The sequence below is a fragment of the Octopus bimaculoides genome, chromosome 4, assembly GCF_001194135.2.
Source record: "Octopus bimaculoides isolate UCB-OBI-ISO-001 chromosome 4, ASM119413v2, whole genome shotgun sequence".
Taxonomy (NCBI): domain Eukaryota; kingdom Metazoa; phylum Mollusca; class Cephalopoda; order Octopoda; family Octopodidae; genus Octopus; species Octopus bimaculoides.
In genome coordinates, this window is record NC_068984.1 from 19705237 (window position 1) to 19716098 (window position 10862).

At 34.5% G+C, this 10862-nt stretch overlaps 1 protein-coding gene across 10 annotated transcripts in view; it reads right to left on the reverse strand.

Annotated features, from left to right (window-relative positions):
* Positions 1–10862, reverse strand: part of LOC106881484 (nesprin-1) — an 811219-nt gene that overhangs the window by 538403 nt on the left and 261954 nt on the right. The window lies entirely within an intron of this gene.

Below are 10862 nucleotides of genomic sequence, written 5' to 3' on the forward strand. Positions count from 1 at the left end.
TCTAAAGCAAAAAAAAAAAAAGTATAGTTTTGGAGTTCTAAGGCCCTTAAAAAGACCAAAAAATGGTTGATTTTATAGTTTGGTGCTTTTTAAAGGTATTTTTAGGTGGTTTTAGAGCAAAAACTGATTTTTTGTATTTTTCTATAATAAAAATTAATGTTAACAGTTTATCGATAATTTCTGTTACATTTTTAAAGAATTAACTTATTAAAGGTTATTGAAGTTAACTTTTTAGTTAACAGTGTCCACTTTTGTTACCTAGCCAGTAGGGTGGCATTGTTCCAAATCTAAAACAACTACCAGGAAGTGCATTATTTACATTATTTACATTTGACGGATATTTGTCCTCATCTTTTTTGTTGTTAACCACTATGACATATGCCCACGGACATATGGTGTAGTGGTTGAGAGTGCGGGCTACTAACCCCAAGATTCTGAGTTTGATTCCAAGCAATGACCTGAACAATAACAATAATAATAATAACATCGAAAAATACCTTAGGAATGAGAACCCAGGTTCGAAATTTCCCCAAGACACCTGAAGAAGGCTGGAGGGTATATCAGCTGAAATGTTGTGTTAACAACAAACAAGATAAGGACAAATATCCGTCTAATGTAAATAATGTACATAATTCCGCATCTCTGAAATATAGAACCGTATTACCAGGAAGTGCATTGCAACCTGCAGTGTATGACAACATCCTATAATATGGTTGATGCAGCAGTACAATTACAATGACCTAGGGTTATATACTTTAATGTGCCTATCTTTTTTGAGCTGGTAGGGTATTGTATATAACCATGCAATGGCAGTTATAGAAGTTTCGGTGACCATGTAGAAGCTTCATTGTCAACTTATGCAAGTGTATCTATAATTGCATAACTGGACTATTAAACCTAAATTATGGTTTTAGGTTCAGTATTCAGATGGTTGTTAATTCTGATAGGTGTTGACAGTCCTCATTGAATGTAATATACATATTATATATTGTCAGTAAATCATAAATCTGAAAGAGAAGCACACTCTATGTTATAGAGCAGTAGATGTCCATATATGTATATATGGACATACACCTTCACTGTCTCATCATCATCATCATCATCATCATCATCATCATCACCATCATCCTTGTCCTCTAGTGTAGTGATTGTTAGTATGGATTGGCAGAGTCATTATATTGTCAGAATAAATGGTTTGCAGTATTTTCTCTGGTTCTTTATGTTCCGGATACAAATCCCAACAACATCAACTTTGCCTTGGATCCTTTAAGGGTTCATAAAATAAAGTACCAGTTAAGCATTGGTATTGGTGTAACCAGCTAACCCTTACCCAACAAAAAATTACTGGCCTTAGGCCAAAATCTGAAATCATCATCATCATCAATCATCATTTATTATTATTATTATTGTTCAGTAGTTTTATTTTTATAACGTGCTTTCACTTCACTACCGAGTGCAGCTCTGTGCGCCTTGGGTATGTGCTGTGGTTTGCTGTGATGTTCTTATGGTTACTGTATTGAAAGTGTTTTGCGTAGGATGTGTGCAGTGCCCAGTAGTGCAATTTTCTGTATGTTATATATATTTGTAAGTTATTATTATTATTATTATTATTATTATTATTATTATTATTATTATTATTATTATTATTATTATTATTATTATTATTATTCAGTAGTCTAATTTTGATCATGTGCTTTGACTGCACTACCAAGCGCAGCTCTGTGTGCCTTGGGTTTTTGTGCTGTAGTTTGTTGTGATGCTCTTATTTTTACTGTATTGAAAGATGTGTCACGCCTAGTAGTGCCATTTTCTGCATTGTATATATATTTGTTAGTCCTGGTGTTTTTATTATGTATTTGTCTGAATATTTTTTTTATCATACCTAATGCACATATTATGATAGGAATTGTTTTTGTTTTTAGACTCCACATTCAAATTACCTCTATTTCCAGGTCTTTGTATTTTGAAAGTTTCTCCATTTCTTTTAGAGAAACATTGTCATTTGTTAGTATTGATACATCGATTAGAAAACATTTATTATTATAATAAGTGTTATTATTATTATTAAGGCAGCACACTGGTAGAATTGTTAGCATGTGGGCAAAATGCTTATTAGCATTTCTTCTGGCTTCACGTTCTGAGTTCAAATTCTGCTATGGTCAACTTTGCTTTTCATCCTTTTGGGGTTGATAAAATAAGAAATGGTTGAGGACTGGGGTTGATGTAATCAAGTAGACCATTCTCCCCAAATTTCAGGCATTGTGCCTATAGTTGAAAGAATTATTATCATTATTATTAAGGTAGTAAGCTGTCAGAATCGTTAGCACACTTGGATGAAATGCTTAGCAGTATTTCATTCATCTTCACATTCCAGGTTCAAATTCCAATCAGTCAAGATTAGAAACCACAGGAGTCAGTGTCTGGTACTACATCAGGGCCTTTACTATTATTATTATTATTATTATTATTATTATTATTATTATTGAGTGAGTGAGAGAGCAATGCATGCCACCAAAGTGACACTGGGGTAAATTATATGAAGTCCAGTATACCCATCATGACTACCTGTCTGATAAGGGTACACCAGGCACACGCATCACAACCATATATGTACGATATGGTGATCTAATATCAAGATAAACAGGGCATGACCTTGCAGGTGGGGGCCAAGCTAGAATTTTCTTCGGGTCGAGTAGCCCATCCCATTCAACAGTTCCCTGAATAAGGGTTGTTTAAGGATATTGAACGAAACACCCATGTTTCCAGGTAAAACAGGTACATGATAACACTTCCAACAGTCAAGATCAGAAGCCATGAGAGTCAGTGTCTGGTTCTGCATCAGGGTATTTATTATCACTATTATTATTATTATTATTATTTTTATTATTATTATTATTATTATTATTATTATTATTATTCCAATAACTAGTGACATTATTCTTATTACATACTCTCACATAATATACAACAAAGTGTAGCTCAGAATATTTTGGGTGTGACCACTGCTTTATTTTTTTTCCTTTTGTATTTTTTCTATTGTATTTAAAGTACTATATACAGTGCTAATCTCTGTATGTTGTGTAAGTCACAGAGTTCTGGTTATGTATTCATTTGAATCTTTTTATAATCTTTCTCAGGCTACCAATTACTATGGATGATAGTTTTATGTTTGAAATCCCTTCATTGTGGACATCACTGTTTCCATATCTTTAATTGAAATAATTTCACCAATATCATTTAGGGATACATTGTTTGTTGGAATTGAGATCTCGGTTAGAAGACATTCTTTTTGTTGATTGTCTTCATCGCTAATACCCGGATGAGTTGTTTTAATCTACCTGTCATTGTTAACCAGCATGTTCTGCAATACATTCCAAAATAATCTATAGAAGTCAGTAAGTCTATTTGCTGTGAAGAGTGAAAAGGTTTGATACTCTGGACACACGTATGGTCAAGTAACAGCCAGTAGAATTAAAAAACATAAAGCAAAAACAAAATGATGTGTAAAGGCTAAAAGGTAAGAACTTTTGGACCTTTTGACTTCCTTCAGCTATAACATGCTCTCTCTGTTGAAGGACTTATGTAATACAGTTCCATTCATCACAGCAATCAAAGGTATAGAACATTCTTAGATTTTGTAACCATTTATAACGGAAGCACTAGGCCTAAAATTTTGGAGGAAGGGATTAAGTCGATTACATCGACCCCAGTATGTAACTGGTACTAACTTTATCACCACCAAAAGGCTGAAAGGCAAAGCTGACCTCAGAAGAATTCGAACTCAAACCTAATGGTAGACAAAATACCGTTAAGCATTTCACACAGTGGGCTAACAATTTCTGCCAGCTCACCACCTTAATATAATATAATTATATAAAATAATATAATAAATGTGAATGTCAGTGTGTCACACTTTTTCAATTTTACTCTTAGAGGCCATAACCCAACATATCATATCATTTTGGAATCAAGCTGACACACCGTGAGTATATTTAAAACATTCCCGGCCAAATCCAGACCCGCAGTTGTGAAATTTTGGATTCCCAAGTTTACATTTACTGTGATTGTTTTTGGTGATTTTTCTTTATGTGACTCTTTGCGACAAATTTTTTTGTACAATAACAATTTTTATAATCTAAAGGCTAACTCCATGAATAAATTAAAAACATTCTGGGCTGAATCTGGATCTGCAATCCTGAAATCTTGGATTCCTATGTTTTCATTATTGAGATTGTTTACAGCAATTTTTTTTACATGATTTTTTGCGACAAATACAATCATCATTAGGATATAACTCTGGAGGAAGCAATTGCAACACATTCTCCAAAACAAGTCTGTTTGTAGATTTTCCTATTCGGGGTCAGTTGCTTAAAAGCTATACACTAGCTTCAAAGCTGCCCTATTGTGCAACTTTTAAGTTAGTATACACACACGTGTATATGCATACAAGGATATATTTTTTATTGACAAATGTCAATGACATACATGCAGATGATGATGCATACAAGGATATATTTTTTATTGACAAATGTCAATGACATACATGCAGATGATGATGTATGTACATATATATATATATATATGCATTATACATATATGTGTTTGTGTGTGTTTTTTGTACAATTTTGAACTATATTTTATATATAGTTCAAAATTATAAAAATAAAATGCATACACACACACACATTTTATACATATATACATTTTTATACATATACACACATTTTTATGCATATATATATATATATATATATATATAATGCACACACACACAAATATATATATATTTTAATGTACATATATCATCATTTCATATACATGTGTGCTATTGACACCTGTCAATAGGAATGTGATATCCTTGTATTATTTATACAATGTGATATACTTATATATATATATATTCCCAAATAGTTAGAGAGAAAGAAAAAGCTTTTTAACTGCTCTCCTCTCTATATATGTGTGTGTGTGTGTGTGTTTCATGACAACACAAGCCACAATGAAGGAATGCAGAAGTGTTACATACAATAAGTAGGAAGTATAACAGAGAATTCAAACTAGTCTCAAAACCTACGCAGGCAACAACTAAACCATATGGTTTACTATGCAATACTACTTCACTGAACAGTAGTATTATGTTGTCAATCTTCTACAACAGATTTGGATTTAATAAAACAAGTATGAAACATATAAAGGAGATCCATATAAAGGAGATCATTCATTTGACTGTAACATATCTTTACAAATGTCTGTCTGCTCTGATAAAAGAAACCCTTGTTAAACTACACAAAATTTACAATATCCACAATAAATATTTTACTATAAATGCAGACATCATTACTAGAGCTGTGTGAGCTGTGATGGATGCGTAGTTAAAAGGTTTGCTTCACTGCATTGTTATTTTGTTTTAGGGGGGGGGGGGGTTCATCCTGTTATTTGGCACTCTTGGACAAGTTCCTTCTACTATAGCCATGGAGTGAATCATACCTTGTCAATAGAATTGAACTTGGTAGATAGAAGCTGGTGAAAGGACACAATACATACACACACACACACACTTTCTCTCTCTCTCTCAAAATATATATATATATATAGAGAGAGAGAGAGAGATAGATAGATAGATAGATATATAGATAGATAGATAGATAGACAGACATAGAGAGAGAGAAAGAGATAGATATGTACATGCATGTACATCAATATTTAAACACACACACTCATACGTGTGTGTGTGCGTGTGTGTGTGTGTGTGTGTGTGTGTGTGTGTGTGTGTGCGTGCGTGCGTGCGTGTGCGTGTGTGTGTGCACGTGTTTGCCACAACAACATTGAGTATAAATAGTGTTGTGTTAAGAAGGTAACTTAACTTATCAACAAACAGAAATGGATGAAAGAAGAATCATATTAAAATATGTTCTGTGGGGTGGGGCTGATATAATTGACTAAAATCCTTGAAATTGGTGGGCCCACCAAGGTCACACAGTACAAGAAGTGAAACTAACTAAAGAATAAAAGAATATGGCTCATCTTCCCACCAACAACTTTGGTTGACTTTTTGAATTCAATATCTGTACCACTCAAAAAATTTTGTTGTGCTCAGAATTGTTAAAACGTGGAATAAATTTCCTACATCAAGTTTAGTTGTCAAGATACCACATCCTTTAAAAATTCCTGAAATTCACCAAAACTAATCCTGAGGTGCCGATGTACCCTTTTCTCTTAATAGTTCTTTCATCCTTTTACTCTTTCACTTGCTTCAGTCATTTGACTGCGACCATACTAGAGCACTGCCTTGAAAGATTTTAGTCAAATGAATTGACCCCGGAACTTTTTTTTAAGCCTAGTACTTATTTTATCGGTCTCCTTTGCTGAAGTGCTAAGTTACAGGGACATAAACACACTAACAGTGGTGATGGGGGGACAAACACAGACATAATGACATATATACATACATATATATATATAGATTCAAGGTTGAATATGGTACTTATGCGTAGGCACCCGAATATCGTATTCCAAAATGGATAGGTGATCAAAAAATCAAAAAATAAGCAACACGGATTTCAAAGGTGACATATATATATATATATATATATATATATATATATATATATATATATATATATACATGACAGGCTTCTTTCAGTTTGCATCTACCAAATCCACTGACAAGGCTTTTGGTTGGCCCACAGATATATTAGAAGACACTTACCGAAAGTGCTACACAGTGGGACTGAACCCAGAACCATGTGGTTGGGAAGCAAGCTTCTTACCACACAGTCACTCTCCACTTTTTCTGTCTTTCTTGTGTTTTATCCTGTGTACTATGCATGAACTTTTAGCTTTCATTGCTATATTCCTTTACACAATTTATTGCTTTTTCTGTCCCTTTTAAAACTCTTTTTGCAATGAGTTGTAGCCCACCTGAGTTTGTCATTACAATATAGTATACAATGCTACATTGCACTATGTCCAGTCATACTATCTAAAATCATACTTGCAGTGTTAGAAATAAACCAGAGATATTTTAATTATATGCTAGATAAAGCACGTTTGACATCTCAACAAATACTAAATCTTACTAAATTAATACACTGGAATTCAGCAGAACGATGCAATTTACTGAATGTCCAATATTAGTTGCTAGAGAAGTCATAAATCTTTATCAAAATGCATGATGGCTGACATAAGAATAGAATATCACTATCTGAAATGGTGAACTGGCAGAGTTATCAGAGTGTTGGAGTTAACGTCCTGTGGCATTTGTATCAGTTCATGGCACTCTGAGGTATAACTACAGATTGGTACCCCATATCATCACCACCACCACTACTACCACTTTTTACCTCATGACATTCTGAAATATGCATACTTTTTAATAACATTTTGTAGAGCTATGTTTTCAGGAGTGTAAATTACAATTTTCATCATCATTTAGCATCCATTTTTCCATGCTTTCACAGGTCAGATGGAATTTACTGAGTCAGATTTTATACAGCTGGATGCTTTTCCTGTTGCTAACCCTCACTTATTTCCAAGCAAAGCAATATTTCCCTATGGAAACAAACAACATCGCTTACATGACAGTGGTACGAATCTACAATCATCACAATGTCAAGACAAGAATGTACACACACACACACACACACACAGAGTAAGCTTCTCTCAGTTTTTGTCTACCCAATCCACTCACAAGGCTTTGTTAAGTCCAGCGATGGGATACAGCAGAAGACATTTGCCCAAGGTGCTGTGAGGTGAGACTGAACTCAAGACCACATGGTTTAAAAGCAAACTTCTTAGCCACACAGTCACAGCTGCACCATAACCAAACTGATAAAATTTAAGGAAAAAAAAAATTGGGGGGGTGGGGACTTTTATCTTCTCTCACCAACTTTACCATTACCAAGTTTTGTAATTTTAATATTTGTTGCTTTTTTTTTCCAGATTTATGTTTGAAGAATCAATGTTGCATAGTCTACACTTGCAAAAACATATTTCTGCAAAATATCGTTTGAAAATATGCATTTTATAGAGTTATGAGGAAACAAAGTCAGGAGGGGGTAAATATGATTCAAAACTTTAATGTTTTCAACATATCTGTCATCTACATCCTCAAACACATATCTCTACAAAATTTCATTAGAAAATATTTAGTTCTCAGAATGTTATGAGGTAACATATTCAGCAGGGTGGGGGTACCAAACTGTAGTTGTGCCCATGTCGTCATCGACATTATCTAGTGCCCGTTATCCATGCTCTAAGCTGGAGGGCTGCACCAGGTTCCAATCCTATTTGGCATGGTTTCTATGGCTGGATGCCCTTCCTAACGTCAACCACTCCAAAAGTGTAATGGGTACGATTTATGTGCCACCAATATGGGTGCCAGTTCCATGACATCAGCATCGGCCATGACTATGATTTCATTTGGTTTGGCAGGTCTTTTCAAGCACGGCATATCACCATAGGTCTTGGTCACTTATCATTGCCTCTGTGAGGCCCAACATTCGAAAGGTGCTTTTTACATGCCACTTATGTGATGACAGCATCAGCCATGACTACAATTTCACTGAGCTTCAAATCCTGTACAAGATTGACCCTTTCATGGTCAATAAATAAAATATCAGTCCAGGGATATGGGTTATAGGTTGGTGAAACTGTTGGAGTATCAAGTTAGATGGTTCATACTACAGAAAGGACATACTTGATTATACAGTCTAGAACATATAAAAAGATGGAATGGTCATGGGTAGAATGATTTTGATCATAATTCTACTCTATCAGGGTTCACCTATCAAGTTCCATTATGCTTCATGGATAGTTGTTAAAAATATATCCCACTACAAAACCAGTTACTCCCACAATATGTAAATATTAATTTTGTAAGAAAGCCAACCCACCTACATTAATGTGAGAAAATGGTTATGAAATAAATAAATAATAGATCAGAATAAAAAAAAAATCATTAACAGCTTGCATACATACATTTGTACTCTCACAAGCAAAATTCTAAAGAGATGTGTTGTATGCATGAACACACACAAAACATATAATGTAGTAGCTTATTTTAATTGATTTCTTACATAGGCACAAGGACCCGAATTTGGAAGGGGAAGGATATAAATCAATTATATCGACCCCAGTATTTGAGATAATTGACTAACCCATCCCCACAAGTTTCTGGCCCCGTGCCTATGCTAGAAATTATAGATTTTTTTTTTCTAATTAGCCACTAAACATGTAAAAGCTGAACAAACTAATGAATCATGAGTAACATTCAACATTTGTATCACTGTACTCTGTGTGTGTCCCTTCCCATCTAATAAAGCAACTTGACTATGCAGACAATCCTATTATAGTTTTTGAATTTTCTTCATGCATGGTGTTTTTGATCTACAATGTTGATATACTTGTTTTTCTTCTTCTGTCCACTTTTTATCATTCGCTCCTGCCCCAATATTCCAGCTGTGACCATCTTTTGTTGTGTTTTTTCTAACGTATTACTTTTAGAAAAAAAGCTTGCTAGTACCAGGAGCTAGTGAGTTTACTGCTAGCCAGCTGAAGTATGCTGCTGGAGGCTCATGGGGCAATCCCTCAATAAAGTTCTGACTAGACTTGGAGTTACTGGTGCAAGATGAATGCTGGAACCATGCATTCCATCACTGAAGCCAAAGAGAAAGCTACTACATGATTCAGAATATAAAGGATAGATCCTTGGTTTGTTGCTGCCTGGAGTTACCAACTTTGGTTGGGATCTGATGTTGAAGAGACCCAAAAACCCCTCTAACCCATAAAAAACAGCAGTGGTGATGCATTCTAGATCATCCATGAAACCTAATAATAACTGAGCTTTCCAACATGTTTATTTATCTCTCTTTTTAAGATGAGTAGAAAGTAAATAGAATTATGAACCTTCTTCACTGTATATTGACTATAGAAAATAGTCTAATATTAGGACACATTAGCCCCTGTAGTGAAAAAAAAATGAACAATTGAGCTTATATGCCCTAATATAAGACTACTTTGTAAAGTCAATATATGGTGATAGCTCATAATTCTATTTAGAAAATTTCACTCACTGCCATTTCCTAATTCATGCAAAATTTGCATACGAGTAGAAAGTAATTTGAGAGAGATTTGGCCGATAAAGATACCAGATCAACTGAACCACATTGTGACTTCTTTTCTGTTTCATGACACTCCCAACAGATACATGCACAACACTGCAGAACATTCCTATAATACCATCCTAAAATCACTTCCGATTAACCTAAACAAACTGAAAATACACACCCACACCCACATAAATAATAACAATAACTTTGTAGCCAACAAATACTCTACTGAGAAATCCACCACCAATGGTAAGTACTAAGGAACAAATATTATACTCCAGCCAAGTCCACAGTACCCGTGTCTCAAAATATGTGGTCATTCGAGCTGCTAGAAATAGCAGCGAAATTTCTTTCAAATACATTGTACCATTTTAAATAAAATAACAAATAAAGATTATAATAATAATAATAATGATGATCTTTTCTACTAAAGGTACACAGCCTGAAATTTCAGGGAAGGAGCTAATTGATTACAGCGACCCCAGTGCTCAGCTGGTACTTATTCCATTGACTGCCAAAAATATGAAATGCAAAGTCAACCTCAGCAGAATTTGAACACATACATATACATATACAACGGGCTTCTTTCAGTTTCCATCTACCAAATCCACTTACGAGGCTTTGGTTGGCCCAAGGCTACAGTAGAAGATACTTGCGCAAGGTGACCATACAGTGAGACTGAACCCACCAGAACCATGTGGTTGGAAATCAAGCTTCTTACCACACAGCTATACCTGCGCCTATATATATATATAT